This window comes from Podarcis gaigeae (assembly GCF_964106915.1).
Source record: "Podarcis gaigeae genome assembly, chromosome: 4".
Classification (NCBI taxonomy): Eukaryota; Metazoa; Chordata; class Lepidosauria; order Squamata; family Lacertidae; genus Podarcis; species Podarcis gaigeae.
This window is the reverse complement of record NC_139677.1, coordinates 40,167,307-40,183,722: the sequence shown is the minus strand read 5'-3', so window position 1 is coordinate 40,183,722 and position 16,416 is coordinate 40,167,307. Positions and strand designations below refer to the sequence as shown.

The following is a 16,416-nucleotide window of genomic DNA, read 5'->3' as shown; positions in this document are numbered from 1 at the left end:
ACTGGGCGAATCTATATGGCCTCATAGAAAAGCCATGGACATATATTCAAGATTGGCTACTGATTAAATAACCTAGGTTGATTACCTCTTAATTCAATAAGAGTTTTCAGACCCGCATTAATAATTTTGAATATGAGTTCTGTGTTACGGGGCTGAAGAGAGGGAAGCTATTCAAGCTGCTAACAGTGGGCATTTAGGGACTACAAGGCAACTAGAAAAACTGGTTCAGAAAATGAACAGTGGTAATTCTATTTAGTTGTAGAAGGAGTTGTTGGCATCCGTCTGTGTCGGGAGACCATGGAGGAGTGTGCCTTTGGGGGTGAAGTCAAACTGTAGGAAGGTTGCAGTGCCAGCTGTGGCTGTAGAGACCAATACAGGAGTTGACTGGGTTGTCATGTCTGAAGGCATCTTTGCAAAGGGGTAGAGTATCTTCTTTTAATAAGGCACGGACCCTGTCCCCAAGCTTAACAATTCAAAGGGCATAAGAGAGATGGAGGGGACAGGCAGATGTGATAGGATTGTTCTGAAAATACCAGGACAAGAGGTGCATTGTAAACAGACATTTGTGTGCAGTGGTACCTCGGGTTACAAACACCTCGGGTTACAAACTCCACTAACCCAGAAGTAGTACCTCAGGTTAAGAACTTTACCTCAGGATGAGAACATTGGCGGCATGGTGGCAGCAGGAGGCCCCATTAGCTAAAGTGTTACCTCAGGTTAAGAACAGTTTCAGGTTAAGAACGGACCTCCAGAACGAATTAAGTTCTTAACCAGAGGTACCATTGTATTTATTATGGCCAGGCTGAACTCCCACTGGTCTTATGGGATGGAGTGGCCTTTGTGCCTTCCTTCCTCCCACATCTTGTACAACAGTCACGTGGCAACTGACAGTCAGAGCCCAGTGGTGCCTTCCTCTGGTTACAAACTTAATTCGTTCTGGAGGTCCGTTCTTAACCTGAAACAGTTCTTAACCTGAGGTACCACTTTAGTTAATGGGGCCTCCCGCTGCCGCCATGCAATTTCTGTTCTCATCCTGAGGTAAAGTTCTTAACCTGAGGTATTCCCACTTCCCCTGTTTTTATGTCTAGCCATTGCAGAATGCCAGATTACCATGAAACATGTGTTCAACAACAATTTGTTTTTTCAGTGTTCTACCTCTGCCTGTTTTATTTACAAAACTTGGCAGATAAATTTAATTAACTTAATTAAATCAATGCAAAATCACGGTGGACCCAAACTGCATTTGGTAATACCCCATAGGCTGCAAAAATAGCTACTGCAAGCCATGCTTTTTAAGGGAAGGTGGGTGAGTGTAACAGGCACATCAGGAAAATTAGCTTCAGCTGTGCTCTCTCAGGCTACAGGGAAGGTAAGTCTCATTTTTCTTAGCAGATGACTTAGGACTGTGGTGATTGCTATTTTTAGTTGGATGGCCTCTTTATTTACAGCTCCAAAGCATGTTTACCAGGAGGTAAATTTTATTGAACTTTAATGACTGAAATCATGTAGGATTGGGCATAAAATAAGAACAGTGGGGAATATCAGCATCCCTTCCCCTTTTATAGTCCATTGTGCATCCCCCAGATCGTCCCCAAACTGTACTAAAGCTGATTTTTGGGACACAGGGAGGGGGAGGAAATTTATCCTGCTGGTGGAAGTACCCCATTGGCTGTCACCCAGGTATAATCCACTAAATATTTTGCTAACTTTGATAAAACTTGAGCCAGTAGTATGAAACTATTCCCTGTGTCTGTAAGTGTGAGCAAAGAGACTTTGGTGAGATGGAACCCAGAATCGCAGCAAGGTTTTTAAAGGCCTGATGTTATATTCAAAATGAAAGTGATTTGTAGACAGTGTGTGCTTTTAAGAATATTATTATTTTTTCTGCCACTCGGAGTAGTGATGTTAGTCTGTTTAAGCAAAACAGTTTTGTGGCACCTGAACAAAGAGACTGGAAGTATAAGACTATTAGTGGCTATCAGCCATGATGGCTTTACTCTGTCTCCATAGTCACAGGCCATATGCTCCTGAATAGCAGTTGCTGGAAACTTCAGGAGGGGAGAATTGCACTCAGCCCCTGCTTGCAGGCTTCCCAAGGGCTGGCCACTGTGGGAACAGGATTCTGGACTAGATCGGCCATTAGTTTGGTCCAGCAGGGCTATTGTTAACGTTCTTAAATTTGTTGCCTATAAGATTTGGTTGAGGAATATTGCATAGTCTGAAACATAAGGAGGGGAGGGGGTCTGTGTTTTCCTCATAATTTTTCTGAAATCACTGGTGCTATGTAGGGAGAGTATCTGCAGTAACACAAACTTCTAATTTTGATTTGTGTGTTCTGCCTTGTGGGTAGGTTTTATTGGCTTGGCATCCTTATGTTACTGGCAGGCACAGAAACCAAATTGCTCTTTGAAAATCTCATGGAAGCATATGATTCCCTTGTTTACTTCCAAAGCAGGCTTGATGCTGTGAATCAAGATAACTGAGCGAATCCTCAATTTAGTCATGCAGGCAAATTGATTATGGAAATTGGAAGAGAAATAGTAAACAGAATTTGGTGTGACAATAACACGTTGTGATCCAATGTCTCCAGAATGCTTTTCTCCACGAAGAACAATCCTTTAGCCGCCTTGTCTGTCAGTCACCTTGCCACTCAAATGCTATTCATGCCTGGAGGCAAAAGAAAGTTCTTAAACTGCAGAACTGTTCTCTTCAAATTACCTCAGCCAGAGAACTATATGGTTTGGTTTGGTCTATAGGGTTTTTAAAAACAAACAAACATTGATTTGGTTCCAGAGGGATGTTTCATTTTCATAAATGTGTCATCTGTAAAGGAGCATCCTATAGTTTCTTCCTATTGCCCTCCATGTCTTCTGGATAAATACATATTGAAACAAAATTCATATAAGCTGTACTTATAAGGATTTTAGAAAGCATATTTTCATTTAATATGTACTATTTATTTCATATCCTTTATGTAAGGAATGTTCTTAGCTTTTATTTTAAAGGCTTATTGCGAACTTATGCTCCCTTTTATTTTCATTTAGAGTAGATGATCTGCATGCCTAGAACCCCCAAGTTCTGTTCCTGACACCTTCAGGTAAGAAGAGGACTTTTATCTGAAACCTTGGAGAACAACTACCAGTCAGTGTAGACAATACTTAGCTAAATGGGCCAATAATCTGCCTCTCTGTATAGGACACTTTTCTGTGGCTGCAATCCCTGTCACTGTCACTGTTTGTGTTACCTGTTGCCAGTGAGTAGCTGTGTTAGGTTGGAAGTCTGCCTGTAAGGCCAGCCTATATATCACTCAGGGCCTCTGAGAGGAATTATCAGGATGAGCTGGAAATCTTTGATTATAATTTGGAATATTTACTCTTAAGTCTAAATTTGTTTGAATGATACCTTTGTTCATTTGTTAAGAGGTATGCAGAACATATTCTATTCATATAGCAAAAATCCAAAGTTATTTAAAAGTGTTGGTCTTAACCAACAAAGCCTTTCACAATACCTCATGGACCAGCTTTACCTCATACATGTCTACCCAGGCCCTCAAGTTATCATCAAAGGCCATCTCCTCTAGGAGAATTCCAAAGGGTAGCAACATATTCCAAAATATGTGGAATGGTCTTCGCGGGGAAGCTTGCTTAGTGCCAACGCTAACAGATGAAAACTTTTTTGTAACTATTCCGGATGATATTTTCGTTGTGTGTGGAGAGGGTGCTTTCATTTATTAATTAGTGACCATTCACTTTTAGTTTGTCATTGGTTTTAAACGCTGTATTTGCATGGATTTTATTACTGTTAATTTCCTTGAGACAGCTGTGACAGAAACATCAAATACATAAATAATACTACAGTATCTTTCTTTTAACAGTGGCCACTCAGACTTGCCTGCTGGGAAGTGAGAGCATTTCATTCTCTGCATCTAGTATTCAGAGTATGTTGCTGCTATGTATGTAAAGGTTCTCTGTAGCTGTTGTGGCTTATAGTCTCTGAAAGGACTATCCATCATGAATTTCCTAATGCTCTTCATAGCTTTCTAATCGAGTGGCCACTATTGTGTGTTGATTTTCATTTGTTAATTATGTGTTTTGTCTGGGGCAGGGAAGGATACTTCCACTGATACTTAGTTTTGTTGGATAATCCCAGTTCTAGTGTTCTGAGGGATGTTAATGTCTTGACACTGTTAATAGCTTTATTGACCTCCGTGATATCCGCTTCATTTTTTAAAACTCAGCAGTAGCTGAGTGATAGCTATTTCACATCCTTGGGAATGCTGCTGTTTCTTGGTTGATGTTTTTAAGTTGTTGCTCTGATTTGAACATCCTCCGCTGCAGCTGCGAGTGACGTCTGCTTGACAAAGTTATCACCAAGTGACGATATACAGAGACTGTCAGGCTTATGGTGTCAGCCCTCCTAACACTATACAGCCATTCATTCTTTATAATGTGATGGAGCTGGAAAAAGAATGCTGTTGGGGCACTTGCCAATACTTGTCAAAGGTGTTGCGTATCACGACAGATCATGTTTGGTAATATGCCTCTGTGAAATAAGAATCCAGTTTAAACTCCGCTTTTATAGTGTAAAAATCACCTTTCTCTTTATAAATAATTATTTGGCTTATGGGGCAGGAAGTAGCTGTGTGCAGTGAAGTAGCTGTAGAAACCTGGGTGTCTGTATGCTGACATCCTATTCCTGAAGAATGTGTAAGCAAGGATTTAGCTTTGTAACCAATAGCAACTTCTCCCCATGTAATTATTTATACATGCTGTAAAGGAATAGCTTGATTATAGCTTGGGAATAAGTAAGTGTCACAACTCCAAAACACTCTGCTTGCAAGGCAGCGTGGATAAAAAACCATCTTTAGAAATAATAAAGCTGGTTCCCGAGTCAAAGGAGTTCCTGAATATTAACTACTTACTTTCCCACCAATGTTCGTGGAGGTCTTGGCTCTGCTTGTCTATTGTTTAGATCCAGATTCTGGAATGTGTCCCTTTTATCCACTCTTAATTTGTGCAAGAGTTGTAATAGAATTGCTTCTAGTTTTGTACTGTTAGAATTTTTTTTAAAAAAATAGAAACATGAGTTGCTCATATAAATTGGTGAACGCTAAGATTAAGATACCAGATGTGGAAGTATTAATATTCTGCTGGATGCATCAACTTTTTTAAAAAAATACCCTACCTATATTTTTATTTATTTACACAATTTATATCCCATTGACAGAAATTCATAAAAAATTAAATACAATAAAATAAGAAATGCAAAGTAATATGGCAAGTTAAAATGGCAATAGTTCAATCAAAGAACCAGTTAATCTCAAAACAGCTTATAATTAAAAATGCTAAAATTAGCTATTCTCAAAACCCCTCAAGGATAGAAGTATTTTCCCTAGTGCCTCAATGTGAGTATCAAGAGCATCTAGCCAGTCTTCCTGTGGTAGAGCTTTCCAAAGGTGAGGAGCACAACACACTCCTTTTATTGTTAAAAGTTAAGCCTCCAACACATCCCTGCTTTGTATACGAATCACTGCATATATGTTTTTTTTTTAAGAATGCTCACATCCAATTAGGCCCTAAGGCTAAATCATTGGAATGCCTAATGGGGAAGTGTGGGCAAAGCTAAGATTGAGAAAGCAAAATAACAGCATCTGCAAGTGAGCACTGTTTTGTACTTGATGAGAACATGGCTATTGTGTCAATAAAAGGATTCCATATATGTGATAAAGTGGGCCGGCCATAGATTTCATAGCCTTCAACTTTCAGGTAAAACAACAATTGAAATAATGATATTTATAATGAAATTGAAGGCATCTGAAGGCAGCCCCGTATAGGGAAGTTTTTAATGTTTGATGTTTTGCTGTGCTTAATGTGTTTAATGTGCCCCAGTGTGGCTGGGGCAACCCAGTCAGATGGGTGGCATTTAATTAATACATTATTATTATTAATTGAGATTTTGCTCTCCCTGTCCTTTGAAATGTTTGTGAGCAAATACTGCTATTCGATTTATATTTGACATTTATTCCAGGGCTCTGCTTCCCCTTGTCCCATGTCTTCAACTTGTGCTCATGAACTCCTTTTCTATGAGGTCAGATTTCCCAATTTTTGAGGGATAAACACAGCAGTGTGGGTTCCTTTAAAAAGAAAACCGCACACATACACAAGATTTCACATTTCTTGCCAAAATACGTGCAAGAAGCGAACCATTCCTCAGAGGGAATATTGTTGATGCTGGCATCTTTCCTTCCCTCTCCTCATCTATCCTGGAGAATTGTGCCTGTCGTCATGACAATGGACCATGATCTTCAACTTTGTTTAGCACTGAAATGAAACTGTATATGAGAAATTCTGCATTGCTCTTTAAATATTTCCATTCTGGTGTGTCTGTGGCTCAGTTCTGCTGCCATCCAAATGAGAGGCATCACTGAAACTTATCCCAGGCACATTTGTATCTGCTGTTCCCTTCTCTTTTTTCAGCCGTGTACTTTTCATGGCACCTGAATAAACATTTGCAAATATTTATCATTTTTTACCTCACCATTGTGCACTTGAGATCTTTCCCACAACTCCCCTATGTAAAATAGCGAGCACGCGCCTCCTCTTTAATATAAACATGCAACTAATGTGTCCCATGTCACCACAGACATCTGTTATATGTAAAGTAGGCATTATATTGCTCACAGATCAGTCACTTTGTATCAGCACATGTTTGCATGGTGATCTAAACTTTGCAATTTATGTAGATAGAAAGCAGGGTCTTTCTCAGTATCGCATACGGTAATGTCAGCCCCATGGGTGGCAGTCAGCTGTGTTTTCCTTGGAGTAGACCCACTGAAATTGGTGGACCTATTTTGGTCACGTTCATTAATTTCAGCAAGTGAACTCTGAGTAAAACTTAGTTGAATACCGCCCTATACTTAGAACTGAATGGCGTACACTTGTTTTGTTCTGTAGACCTTGTTAAAATGAAATGGGCTGGTGGCCCAAATTTACCACCCAGCAGTTGACAATAGGACATCATGGAGGAAGGGAAGGGTTTTTTTCAGCCGGAACTCGCCGGAACTCAGTTCCAGCACCTATCAGGTGGGCACCGTTGCCATTATAAGAGAACAAGGGAGGCATTCATGGTAAGTTCTGGCACCTCTTTTTCTAGAAAAATATCTCTGGAGAAGGGGGAAGTTGAAACACACCTTTAGCCATTGATTCTTTTTCAATAATATACTTACAGTGAGGAAGGTGACTGTAATTCTAGCAAGCTAATCTGTTCTTAAATGGGTAAATTCTACATAAAGACCTTGCAATCTAGGCTCCTCACCACTGACGCCACCTGGCTTCAAGTGACTGCATTGGTTCCAGGAGTATCTCTGACTACTTCTTTATTCAGGCGGTATGTGGCTCCATCAGGAACAGGCCACGTACCCAATTCCTAAATCTAGAAACCACCCACTAGTAGTCCCTCCATTTTGTAATGCCTCAACTTCATTTTATTGGATGTCACCCAGCCCATTGCTGCCTCCAGACATCCATCCTGTCATCTCAAGCACATGGATGTTCAAGGTTGGGTGATTTAGTTCTGGTATCAACATACTGGAATGAGTCTAGCACAGGCTTATGAACAACCCATGTGATTTGGCTGATCCCACAGTTGTCAAAGCTGTAATGCAGAGCTCTGATTATACAGAATTGTGTTTAGTAGTAGTGGCCACATTGCTATGAGTCACATTGCCATGAGGCTTCAAACACACCTGCTTGTGGGCTATAGCATGCATAGCACCAAAATGTGATGCTACAGATGATTGCCTGGGAGCTGCCATCCAGTTTGAAATTTCTGTCCCTGTCACCCCAACACATTCCTGGAGTACCACCTCATTATCTCACTTAGTTGGCCTTTCTAAAACTGAGATTATTATGCTAACAAATAGCACACAACTGGCAGAAATACTACATATCTCACAGCCTTGGTGTTAATTCTGATTTTGTAAACTCTCCTGTCTATATCTCGCTGGATACTTAGATGCCAGAACAGAGGATTACGGTTTAAACAACTGCTTGCCTTAGAGGCACTGAATCGCTGTTGTGTGGCCTTTTTTCTGTTTCTGATAAGGATTACAATTTAAGCCATTGAGTCCCTTGGAGGCACCAATTCACTATATGTTGTCATTCCTCTTCTCCTTTCCATCCTTCAGTTTTCCTGCCAAACTTTATAAAGATCAATTTGGAAAACACCCCATAGCCCATATAAACCATCAACTCTTTTGAAAAAATCTTTTAGAACATCCAACCTAACAATATGCAGCTTCATAATGAGCAAAGCTAGGTTTTCGTTATCTCAGGAATTTATCAAAGTCAGTATTTTTCTTTTCTGTACTCAGACCTGCCTTTCCTTGTTTCCGCTCAAAAAAGCCATGCTTCTTCCATTTGATGAATATATAGTATAGGCCATGCCTGTTCAGATTTTTCAGCATTGTGCAGTGTTCCCTCTGCAAATATTTAAAAATTAAGCTGAAGTATGTGGCCCATACCCCACCAGGCTCATGGTATGTAGCATACATTCTTCAGACTATTTTGGTGGTGAATAAATGCCGTGGAATGCACCCAACTCAGAACTTTGGGAAGAGGAGAAAAGAACAGGCAGCTTATCCAATACATTAAATGTGAAGGATGGAGATTTTTAAAAAAATAGTAGCTTTTGAAATGATGCATTAATTCCTAAGGTATCTCCAAATAAGTTAGACTTTCTAAAGCTGCCAAAAATGATTAAGCTGTGGCACTATAAATTGTGCAAAGGAGTTGTGAAGTGGATCCAAGAGTGTGCACATTTCTGAACACATGCTTGACTTTAAAAAAATAAAAAATTACAACTGCCTTGCAAAACTTCATTAAAAGGGATACATTTGGCAATTAGAAATAATCGCTTTTCAAAGGAGGAAAGTTGCTGTTATGCATGTACTGGTTCCCACTGATTTCTGTTTCGAAACCTATTGCTCCTGGTTACCAAAGTGCAGTATTTTAATTCATTCAAGGGAGCTCTGTTTAGGGATGCATTCTTCATTCATCAAGAACTCTGTGAATAGCAGGGTACGTGCATTTGTTCGCAAGCCCCTTTGGGATCCAAGTCTAAGGGATGTGAGGAAGCAATTGCGTGGCCGTTTCACCACCTGCCCGGCTCTGCACAGATCCTCAAACAATCCCTTGTTTGGCTCTGTGAACTTGCCTTTCCACAGCACTGCAGTGAAGTCAAGGCACAGCAAAAATCTCTAATCCTAAACAATCTTGTGTTTAAATTCCATTGATACCAACTGCATTTATTTAAGGTTGCAGTTAAGATTTAAGATCGTGGGACTATCCTTGACTTTTGAGGACACCTGAATTGCAAAGATAAAGTGAGCATATAGAGAAGGCCGAGTCTAATCCATTCTTAAAACGAATACATGAATTAAAACTATGCAGCCAGTCATTCCGAGTTCTGCACTGAGAAAAGCTGGATTCTGTGACATAATTGCAGAAATTGAGGTTTGCATAAATTAATTGGCATAATTCTGTGGTGTTGAGGGTAGTGTTTTGCATTGTTTCTTCTAGGTTTGCTAGCCAAGGGAAGGGCCCAAACCAAGGCCCCAAAGCTCTATTCTTAATCACTGAAATCAGCCATCATCTTGGTTCTGAATATATCAGCAGTTGCTGACATGCTTTCAAACACGTCTTTTCATCCATAAGGACCACAAAGATGTTGCTGCTGTTTTTATGGGCTTCTACAAAACTTGAAGAATTGCAGTTATGCACAGAACCTGTCTTTAAGTCACATGCTCTAATGAGGCTATACTAATATACTTGTAATGGTTTCTGTCTCATTTACACTTTTTTCAGTTGGTTGCAAACCTCCAGTTAAATTACTTTCCAATTAAGACACTATTTATCACAATTTATGTTCCTTCCCCCTCCCCCTATTTATCCTCATTGTCCTTGGGCCCTGTGTATAATAATAGAGTTGATATCACCCTCAATACATTGCAGTATTCATGAAACACCTGAAAATCCCAGTAGATTTTAGTTGCGGAGTCGGTTGTCTGAGCTGAATTTTTGCCAGGTACAAGGTAATTAGTTGCAACAGATATGAGCTAATGCCATGCTTGAATAGCATGTCCATCAATAATCAGCTCTATTAGGTAATGTGATAAGTGCTTCCAAAGCACAGATGTTGAACAGAGCAAACCTATCTAATCAATTTAGTGCAAGGGTATATACCTGTCACTTTGTGAAGGGTAACAGGAAGTAATTTGACTGTAAACAAGTCAGTATTAACTATGATTGCAGCCGCTTTAGAAAACAGAGTTTTTAAAAAATGATCTCCGTGAAGTGAAACGCTGGGCTGACAAAAATAAAATGAACTTCAACAAGTAGAAATGAAGGTGTTCCACTTAGGAAAGAAGAATTAGCAAATACCAGTGATGTGTTAACATCCAACTTTTTTTCTACATAGAGATTGATGTAACATATGTGTGTGTGTTCCTCCTGATCTGTGTACCTGCAGTGAAAAAGATGCTTTTTCACCACTTGTGAAGTGATCCAAAGTATGTAGCTTTCTTCTGACACACAAATCACAAACATTTAAAGATTAGTCTTTAAATTATGGGCCAATCCAGGGGACATTGATTGGGTGGCATACAAATGACAAAAAAAATAAAAATTAAGTGGAAGACAACGGACTTGGAAGTTGCATTACTTGTTGACTTGGGTGATCCAGGCTGCACACATTTTAACAATGCCATCCTTAGGAATGGAAGTTCAGTACAATTTTGATTGCCTTAACATAATCGTTTAACACCTAGAAAAAGGGGGGCCAATTCTCTCCTTACCCATATCTGCAGTACAGTGGTACCTCGGGTTACATACGCTTCAGGTTACAGACTCCGCTAACCCAGAAATAGTGCTTCAGGTTAAGAACTTTGCTTCAGAATGAGAACAGAATTCGTGCTCCGGTTGCACGGCTGCAGCAGGAGGCCCCATTAGCTAAAGTGGTGCTTCAGGTTAAGAACAGTTTCAGGTTAAGTACGGACCTCCGGAACAAATTAAGTACTTAACCCGAGGTACCACTGTACTGCATTAAGTGTTAGTGTCGGTCATCATGTTTCAAGAAGGAGTAAGTATCCAGCAATTTAACCACTAGCACATTTGCAGAGCTAAGCAGGGTCCAGTATGGTTTCAAATTGGATGGGTGACTTCATATTGAGATTGCTGCACCGCAGGTGGTTGGACTAGATTTTCCTTGGGAGGCCCTTCCAACTCTTAAGTTCTATGATTTTATGATCCTTGTGAAACAGGGATATGGTGTTGAAGCATAGTTTCCATTAGTCCTATTCAGAATGGCCAATGGTCAGTGATGATGGGAGTTATTGAGGGACATTGGTTTCCCATCCCTAGTTTAGAATGAAATTTTATAAACAATGTTTTAACTGAGGAAAAAAAGATAGTGGGGTGGTGAATCTACTGGGTTGGAGCCCTGCCCCATAACTAAAAGTAAGTGGTTGTGATTGGAATATCCATATAAATGGAACATCAGTGGCCTTCAGACCATTTTTGTCTTGGTGTAGTTTTCCTTGCTAAAGCGAAGTTTTGACAGGAAGCTGGTGTGCAGCCAACATTTTGACCGTGTGTTATCTATAAAATGGAGAGTAGAGTGATGAACTGGTTAGGTGGGGAAATTGTCGCATTTAACAGTCCAGAGGAACTACTGATACCTGCTATCTGCACCTTGCTTTTGTGGCCCTAAGAGAAATCAGTTCATGCTGCAGAATAGCTTTGTGCCAGAGCTGACCGTGCAAAGGAAGCCCCTGAGCCATCTACCTCTCAGTTCTGTTAGAAAATGGAGGCTCTGGGTGTTTTAAGTATTTTATTTGCCTTTGAACTTTTTATCCTTTCCAAGGGCCTGGCTTTTATGCCCAGGGCTACAGTCATACTTTCCTTCAATAAATCATACTACCGACAGTTCTAGGGTTGCTGTGGTATAAGTTGCTGTTCCACCGAATGGGACGTGTTATTAAATAGTTTGATGCTCTGGAATATTTATCGGCTTGTATTGTGTGCCGTTTTCTTCTCTTTGAAGTCCCTAATGTACCATTTAATTCTCTTGCAAGAATAAATTTATCTGTCCTTTCCTTTCCATCATAATTTTAGAAAACTAATAGGATCTCATTGCTGAATAGATAAAAATAAATAAATCCAGTAAGTACCCGATGGAGAAATTAGTTCAAGACGGAGCTGCCTGCTTCTTTGCTACGTTCTACATGCCTCCTATACTGTGGGCAGGCTGCCTTTTCCATCACTTCAGATCTTATACTACTTTTTTGTCATTTTGACCAGTATGAGAATTGCAGGCAGATTGCAGCATATAAACGTCTCCATTTCCAAAGAGCTCACTAATTTTCCATCGACATCAAAGGAACAATGATTGATTTGTTTCCCTTATATGTAGGAATGGAAAGCATTATTTTATTAAAAATTGTTGCCAATATGAATCCCCATTAGACTGTTCTTAAACAAAAACACTTACATTTGCCAAATGTATTTGCATCTTTGAACTATATTAGATTTGCTTCAGTGCCTCTTCCAATAAATAATTTGGGCCACAGAAAAGTTGCTTTTAAAAATTAGCTGGGGCTTGAAGGCTTCAGACTGAATGCAAATAAAAATACGTTGTGTTGGATCTGAGGTTTACCTCATGTCCAAACACATGACTTCAATAATATCATCTCATAGCATACAGTATTCCCATTGTGAATTGGATTCAACAGCATTCTTCAATATACTGATTAGAAAATACCACAAAATAAATCAGTATCTGCTCTGTGGAATGTCACCTTTCCAGAATATTGATCATTCATATATTACTCCAATCAGAAATTGATATGCTTGTATTCCGGAGCCAGCAGCATTATGATTTCAGTAATATTAATTTCATGGCATCGGGCTTCCATTGTGCATTGGCTTCAATAGCATTTGTCCAATGTTCTGACAAGCGGCTACATCATGTGGTGCCACGTTTTCACAATATGGGTAAGAACAGTGACTAGATTAATATTCATGAGATGCTGGTACTCATTAATGTGTATGTCAAAGAAACCATTTCTTTCTCACTTTAATGCAACTTCCCTATTCGTTTTTGAAGTAGCAAATTAAACATGGTGAATTGAACATGTCCTTTTCCTGCACCTCCGGTAAATATGGAGTTCAAGAGAGCTTTGAGGTTAATGGGTGTAGGGTTACAGTCTAAAAGTGCTCCCTCAATATTCTGGAAATATTACATGTAAATCTCATCAAGACCTACTCTGGACCTCACCCCCACTCTCACATATGTATGGACGCTGGTGGCGCTGTGGTCTAAACCACTGAGCCTCTTGGGCTTGCTGATCAGAAGGTTGGCGGTTCGAATCCCTGCAACAGGGTGTGCTCCCGTTGCTCTGTCCTAGCTTCTGCCAACCTAGCAGTTTGAAAGCGTACCAGTGCAAGTACTGTAGATAAATAGTCAGAGGAAGGTAAACAGCATTTCTGTGTGCTCTAGCTTCTGTTATGGTGTCCCATTGCACGAGAAGCAGTTTAGTCATGCTGGCCACATGACCCAGAAAGCTGTCCGTGGACAAACACCGGCCCCCTTGGCCTAAAGCGAGATGAGTGCCGCACCCCATAGTCACTTTTGCCTGGACTTAACCATCCAGGAGTCCTTTACCTTTACCTTTTACATATGTATGTGTGTGAATCAGAAAGTGCCATCTAAATTTATTTTCTATTAGTAATGGAACCATCTTCTAAAATGTCAGTGACCAGAACACAAATTCAAAGGGTGCTCAACCTTCATCATAAAAGAGAATTTGAATTTTACGAAACAGTTGAGTTTGAAGGCCATGCTGTGACAAAGACTTGTTTTATTTGTTTGTTTCCATAAACAGCCTATTCTATGCATCCCATTCCATCTGGCTGCGTTTAGCTTAAGATTGTCAACAGTGGTGCTTTTTTCCTCTTCTGAATTAATTTCCTCATTGAATCGTTTTGAGTAATAAAAAAAAAAGCTTGTGCACAGTATTAGTTCGAAATTTAAAGTTTATTGGTGGGGGGAAAGCACACACACATTCTGGGACATATCATTAAAATCCCAGATAGTTAGACTGCACAGAGTCAGGCAAAGATGGTTTGCAAAGCCTGCCTTGCTTCTGATTCATCCATATTTAGCCAGCCATGCAACCTTCCTCATAGGGTCAAGCTGAAGAGCAGTTAATTCTTCCCATTTCCAGAATAACATGGCGGTGCATTGTACTGATTGGCTGGACCTTGTGACAGTAATGAAACTACTTCTCATCCCCAGCTGCAATAGGGTTTTGAGGTTTTTAAAAAGAATATACAATGATGCAGATAAACATGCCGGTTGCCTGACTTTTTAAAAAGCAGACTTTCTCCCTGAAACATGGGGGAGAGGCAAAAAAATAAATCAGCACCAGATTATGGGTCTGATAGGGGTGCTATTAGGAGCAAAAGCATGGTAGCCAGGAGCCATAGGAGCCAACTCTTATGGGCCAAGGTCCCTTCTGTAGTAAGGAACAAGACTTTCATCCTCAGGTTGGCTCTCTGCCGTCTCTGATAAATACATAGTGCAAATACATGTAATTTTGTATAACGCTTGCAGTGGCAGGATCCAGCTTTTGCACGTACCACATCCGAGCTTCTTTACAGAACATTTCTTGCAAAGGCTATCTGAAATCCTTGGTATACCTTTATGAGCACTGTGAACAAAGCTGATCTAACATGATACGTCATGATATTAATGGTCCGAAAGGTAACATTTTATTTACTTTTTTTACGTAAGAACTGTATTCCCTACTTTTCATCATATGAATGGGTTTACAGAAAAAAATAAAACATATAATACTCAATAACCTATTTTTAAAATCTATAAAAATAAGGACTGCAAGTAGGCTTTATGAACTATCCCTACTGCTTGATAAAATGGCAAATGGGGAATGTGCTTTTAAACTGGGTAGCCCAACACCACCTCTTCATTTACAAAAACAGTACTTTGATTTTTATATGGATGACGAGCACTGTTTGTGTAAATCGACACACACGCTCTGTTATGCGACACTTTCTGGCCTCACTTGGCAGTAAAACAACTGAGTACTGTCTATTAACAGGAAAAGTTCATAGAAACATAGGTTGTGTGGTTTTTAACTGTCTTAATTCTAGTATAGCTGCTTAAACACTTGTAAAACCACTCAATAAAAATTATTTCTGCTCATAAAAAGGACTATTATGAAATTATTGATATAATGAAGGCGTTGTGGTGAAAAGTTTTGGGAGTTTGGCCCGCAGGAGTGTGGGATTAGTTTGACAATTTGAATGTGAGGTTTGCTGGAGTTTGAAGGAACTAAAAGTTGTGTTGATGTTCTTTAAGTAGGAGCATGTGGGGCGTCAGGGAAGCCTTTATGCAGTTTTCTCGGGGGGGGGGGGAGAGTACTCTGGAGACTTTGAGTTTCTTTGCTAATCCACATTTGTTCCTCAGGCAAGTAATGTTCATCTTAAAGCAGCATCAGGCTTAACTGCCCACTCTGGTCTTTTCCACCCAAATGTAAGCTGTTGGTATTCACCTTACTCTCCTTGTACACCTCCTGTAAAATTGGGCAAAGCTAGGTGCAGGAAAAGTTTTTCCCCACCCCCTTATTACAGCCTGGAGGTGGGTCTCCACCTGGGCAAAAGCACATCTTCAAAACCCCCGTGGCACCTAAGTGGCTAATTCACACATGGTGGGATGACTTTCATAGGCTAAAGTCCGCTGTGTGTTGGATCCTGGGAATTAACAAGTCTTCTTAGCTTTAGTCCATGTGTGTCCTTACATCAGTTTGGGACTCTCTGGGTGTTCTTTTCATTGCACATTCATGATGATTTGTAACAAAATTAAAAAAAAAAAATCCTTCCAGCAACACCTTGTAGACCAACTAAGTTTGTTATTGGTATGAGCTTTCGTTTACATGCACACTTCTTCAGATACACTGAAACAGAAGTCTATCTGAAGTGTATCTGAAGAAGTGTGCATGCACACGAAAGCTCATACCAATAACAAACTTAGTTGGTCTCTAAGATGCTACTGGAAGGATTTTTTTTATTTTATTCCGACTATGGCAGACCAACACGGCTACCTACCTGTAGCTAGAATGGTGATTTGTGCTAATGATGCTAAGGAGCAGTCATATGCAACCCACTTTCAACACTGTTAGTGCCTGCAAAAGTTTCAGAGTGGTCCTATTGCTTCATACTGCATATCCCATAACTTTTAATTCCAGGAACATAGTGGGGGGTGGGTTGTCCAGCTTTTGTTGCTCTATAGCCCCTCCGGACAACAATAAAGTGGTAGCAGAACAGCACAGAACAACTAATA

The 16,416-nt window shown here is 40.0% G+C and overlaps 1 protein-coding gene across 1 annotated transcript in view; it reads left to right on the top strand.

The window, feature by feature from the left end:
* Nucleotides 1-1,409: 1,409 nt before the first annotated feature.
* MID1 (midline 1) overlaps nucleotides 1,410-16,416 on the top strand; it is a 268,171-nt gene continuing 253,164 nt past the window's right edge. The window contains exons 1-2 of the mRNA XM_083734368.1: nucleotides 1,410-1,471; nucleotides 3,045-3,097. The gene's annotated coding sequence lies outside the window, so the exon portion shown is untranslated. The remainder of the gene's footprint in view (nucleotides 1,472-3,044; nucleotides 3,098-16,416) is intronic.